The 5475-nt window shown below is 35.3% G+C and overlaps 1 protein-coding gene across 2 annotated transcripts in view; it reads right to left on the minus strand.

Annotated features, from left to right (window-relative positions):
* LOC106076363 (alkylglycerol monooxygenase-like) overlaps positions 1–4134 on the minus strand; it is a 32288-nt gene extending 28154 nt beyond the window's left edge. The window contains exon 1 of one of the 2 annotated variants that reach the window (XM_056045675.1): positions 4007–4134. The gene's annotated coding sequence lies outside the window, so the exon portion shown is untranslated. Of the gene's footprint in view, positions 1–2866; positions 3135–4006 lie in introns of those variants that run through there. The other variant, XM_056045674.1, reaches the window with a different exon arrangement.
* Positions 4135–5475: the final 1341 nt, after the last annotated feature.

The raw sequence follows: 5475 nt of genomic DNA on the forward strand, positions 1-5475 counted from the left end.
TATATCCTCTCGTTGAGTCGCTTATAATCCCACTTCTGACACCAATGTAATAACTGAAGGGAGGCTACTCAACGAGACATAGGTGTTTATTTACATGGAGACATGACAAACGCATAGGACATCTGCCTTGAGCACAGCAGCTTCATTTCGCTTCAAGACTTGGCGGAAATCGTTCTCTTCTCTCTCTAATGTCAACATCCTTCCTAGTCTTGTTTCTGGCAGTGCGCACCTTCTGCACTATCTCGAATGGCGGTGTGCATGGCGGCATTATAACAATATATATACATGGTGGCCTCGTACATACACACACACACCATCTCATATAGTACACAGTTCGAGATGAACCATAGTCGTTTCACGACTGAAGGAGGCCGATGAATATATATATATATATATATATATACATACATACGTATATATATATATATATATATATATATATATATATATATATATATATATATATATATATATATATATATATATATATACGTATGTATGTATGTGTGTGTGTGTGTGTTTTTTCATGATACATTGGAATATTTTTATTACACTAGCGTTAGAATTGCTACTTATTTGAACAAGATTTGTCACTTATGATCTTCGTTATCTACTGTAGAGGTAGCTGTGGTGGCTAGAATCTGTTAGTCTTGTCAATCTATGGTCTTGTTGCGCAAAGCATAGTAGCAATGTGTGTCTGTGGGTTTGTCTTGCCTGAATAAATATTAGCATTATATTGATAAAGATATATAGACTATATTAAGCACTTAGGAGGAAACTAGACTAAGGTTAGGTCAATGTAGCGTTGTTAGTGGCATTATATGAACTTGTTTCACCTGTGTTTGTTGACTAAATACTCAGAACACTAAGAAGAAAGATAGTGGTGTGTGTCACTGAATGATTTCCATTACAAATATAACATACTGCATACATAATTAACATTACAGAACATAATTCTTTTTAAAATACCAAAGACCCATGTGAGCTATAGTTCACATAAGGGAGTCAAATAAGTTTTCATTCAAGGAACCAACACCTGGAGTCAAACATGAAAACACAGATAAGTAAGTTGGCATGAGTTACTGAGTGGTCGCCCCTATGACATCAACAATGAAAGAACTACAGGACATATGTCACACTAAGGCGAAGACACAAGTAAGAATGATTGGTTCGTGGAAGTAGGTGAGTAATGATTGGTTCGTGGAAGTAAGTGAGTAATGATTAGTTCGTGAAAGTAAGTGAGTAATGATTGATTCGTGGAAGTAAATGAGTAATGATTGATTCGTGGAAGTAAATGAGTAATGATTGATTCGTGGAAGTAAAGGAGTAATGATTGATTCGTGGAAGTAAATGAGTAATGATTGATTCGTGGAAGTAAATGAGTAATGATTGATTCGTGGAAGTAAATGAGTAATGATTGATTCGTGGAAGTAAATGAGTAATGATTGATTCGTGGAAGTAAATGAGTAATGATTGATTCGTGGAAGTAAGTGAGTAATGATTGATTCGTGGAAGTAAGTGAGTAATGATTAGTTCGTGGAAGTAAGTGAGTAATGATTAGTTCGTGGAAGTAAGTGAGTAATGATTAGTTCGTGTCTTTTAAAAGTTTTTATTTGGGTAGCTGAGAGGCAAGAAACTCTTGGTTACCTATCACGTGGGCTTGAGTTTGAATCCAAATTCTTAGCTAAGTTGTACTTGCTGAGCGTCTTAAGGCAGCAAGGAATCCTTTACCCAGAAACCCCCTCTGTCCACTGAGATTGAGCCATAACGCACTGAGCACGCTTAAAGCATGAAAAATGCGCTAAATAAAAGCTATTTTGAATATAATAGAAGAGACCATGTTTTGGTTTGACTGTGGGAACAAAGCTTTAAAAAACATTGATTTCTGTAGAACACCACAGTGGAGGCTATTTAGATCAAGGCAAGCTACTATATTTTGACCCGTTGCGCCTTATTTAGCATATATTTACGACATTTTCGGCTTAAAGTGCCCCGTGTCTTTATCACGACAGATTTCTAATTTAGCAGAGGACAAGGACTTAATACAAATTTAAAATGAAAATAAATATGTAAAAATTTGCGAAGATCGCTAAAAAATGAGTAAACACATTTCATGACTAAACCGTCTCGTTATCTTTGCACTTGACTGGACAATCAATCAGTATTTAGACTCCTTCCCCACCTCACTGGGCTAGGTAGCAAAACATGGTATGTTACACGCACCCTCCCAAACAAGGTATTTTCTAAGTATTGGTATTGTTTTCTTCTATATTCCTTCAGAATCGAAATGATACATTCTACCAGACCGAGCCTAAACCAGACGAGCCTAAATCGAGACGGCGTTTTCGTTTTAGAAGGCCTCAACACTGACCTGCAACGTCACAATTCAGACCAATAGCTCGTTGCTCGTTGCCACGTCGTACAGACCTGCCCACAGGATATGACGTTTCAGGTCAGAGTTAAAGCCTTGTATACATTGGTCTGGTGATAGTGACGGGCAGGGTTTGTACCTGGGAAAATCCAGACGACTGTCCTAAACTCATATCACACCACCAGACAGTCACCGTATGACGATTTATTGAATACGGATACTAAGGCCTGTCTCTTTTGAGCACCATAATGGTTAGTACGCTCTAGTTCCTAGGGTCGCGCTTTGTTGATGTCATTGCCTCTTTGCTTCTGTTGTGGTTGTTCTGATGGCAGTTCTATAAGTCATTATAAGTTTAGTATATAATGTGATAATAATCACAATAATGATTATATATTATAAAATAATGTAAAAACACTTAACTTTTTAGTGAATACAAAAAAAAGACAATATCAATTTTTTTTTACATCTTTACTTTTGTCCTTACAAATTGTTTACCTTAAATTTACTTCAGTTACACCTTCTCCTCTTGAAGTCAATGACAGACAGCCACAAATACACAAAGATCATGAGGTATTCACAAGTTATCGAAGTTTTGTTTAGATTTCCATTTTGCTTATTTAAAAAAAAATGTACTTAATACATGCAAAACATTTTTTATGAACTTTATTTTTTCATGAAAATGTTTTTGCCTAAATGTACAATATAAAAACAAATTGAGGAAATAAATGAATCTTTAGCAAAGTGATGTAGACATTGAAATAAAGAGTACGAAGAAAGTTTTGAAAGGAAAAAAAAATTTCTAGGAAATGCAGCATGTGTTGGATCACGTCTTCTAAACCAATATAACATCAGCAGCCAAAATAAAATGTGCATTGTAAGGGGGGGGGGTCCAGCTCGTTGATTTAGGGGTAGAACTCCCAGGTTCCCCCACCTCGACATTATAAACCAAAATAAAAGTAATAGCCTTTAGAACTATGGTTTACTGAACCTTGAATACATGTCATGCAACTGAACAACGATTGTTCAACATGAACAATATTAATAATAACGTAAGTTAACTTACATTAATTAACAATAAGGTATGTTCAACAATTTAATTAATGTATGAATATTAGATTATGACATGAATGATGAATGAAGATCAATAGTATTTACAAGGGCAAATACAAGTTATACATATTATGCAAATGAAATAGAGCACACATTAAGCTCGGTGCATCAATTTGGTCAGGGCTCGCGAAGCCCACACACAATCATTCACAATGCCATGGATGCCCGGACCTCATCAAAACAAATCAGGTTTGACTCCAGCAGAGTCCCAAGCCTAAACAAGAAAAATACGAATTCCTTGAGATCGCCATTCGCAAAATCATAGGACCAACGAATTTGGAGCTACACCACGAAGAATAAAGTAAAATAAACGAACTTACCCAATACTGGAGAAAGAAACCACCAAAGAAAAACCATAGATCCGCCATCAGCACAACCACAACAGAAGCAAAGAGGCAATGACATCAACAAAGCGCGACCCTAGGAACTAGAGCGTACTAACCATTATGAAGCTCAAAAGAGACATCACACAAGAAGCAACTCTAGATGCGCACGACATGCATCACAAATACAGAAACTACTCACCAAATCTGATCTCAATCAAATTTGTAACACACTTTCGAGACCATACAAAAAAAAACGGCGACACCACAAACTTCAAGGTCCACCATCTGGGAAATATAGATCCTGGTAAGCTCACATGCTCTGTTGGCATTCTTCCAGCGGTACAGCTCAGGTATATACTTACTTTCAGCCTATTGTTAGAATCTTACCTGGGAAAAATTTATCGATGCCAAGGTTTCTAAAGATTTTCCCCGAAAACTAAAAATGTTACTCAATTATTCATCGCACCTGTACTTCTAAGAATCGGCTAGGTAAGTACTATTGATTTTTCCCGAAAACTGAAAATGTACTAATTGCTTCTTACAATTCATCATCACATCTGTTCAATATTAAGACATTGAGGTCACAGAATCAGAGGTCAGGCGAGTTAGTTTTGACTGGATCAGGATTAATGAGCAGTGGCTCTAGCCACACCACGTGATTATCAACACGATATTGTATATATCAATAAAGCCTTTTTCCGTTAAGTCTTACAGAGTCAAAGAGATGAGTTTTAAAATTCATCATTCGGTCAATTTTATATTTTCCTCCCCATTTAAATAAATGTTTAAGCCTTTGCTAACCTTTGCAGGCTAGATATAGCAGGTTGTCCAGTATCTCTAATACTTCTGTTACTAATAGAAAACTTCATGACACAATTAGCTCGCCATTAGACTTCACCCTGCAGTCCTATAAACATGCCAACAATGTCTCAGTTATAAAGCATTCTGTTCATTATCTCGTGTATGTCCTCTTTCATGTCTGCTCTGCTTTCATAACATTTGAAATTGTGTATCCATTTGTTTCCTGATTCTACAGCTGATTTCTATCACTTACTCCATGGAATTTATTTTATTTTAAACAGAACATAATAAGTTCAATGAGAAATTAAATTAAAGGTACTGCAGCCATTTCATTATAGCAAGTATCCTGTATCCTAGAAATATCACAATAATACAAATAAATGTAAATCCAATCCAACACTATGTCAGTGATGCATACAAAATAGATACTTAATTACTTAAATTAATGAAATAAATACTTCTTATACATTTATTGGAAAAAAAAACTTGAATCCTTTTACACGCAGATATATTTTTCTAAAATCTGTTTACTTATATGATTGTATACTTTTCTGGAAAGTGGCGTATTTGTTTGAATTGCTACGTCAGCATAGACATGACGCCATTAACCAACTTTTGCAGTTCTTGTCACTTGCAATCCTGACTTTGAAATAGAAGAGGTTATTGTAGGAAGATTCAATCAATAAGTAAGTGGCTTCACTTGACTTTAAATAGTCTTTATTTAAACAACTGGAGACTATTGGTCTTAATGCCTTTGTTAACAGTGAGCAGATTTATTTTTTATTTATTTTTTAATTCTCGAGTTAATTAATTAATTGTTAATTTAGATAGAGAGGTTAAAGTTTTGTTTTCTTTTATTTTCTTGAG

This window comes from Biomphalaria glabrata, chromosome 11, assembly GCF_947242115.1.
Source record: "Biomphalaria glabrata chromosome 11, xgBioGlab47.1, whole genome shotgun sequence".
Classification (NCBI taxonomy): Eukaryota; Metazoa; Mollusca; class Gastropoda; family Planorbidae; genus Biomphalaria; species Biomphalaria glabrata.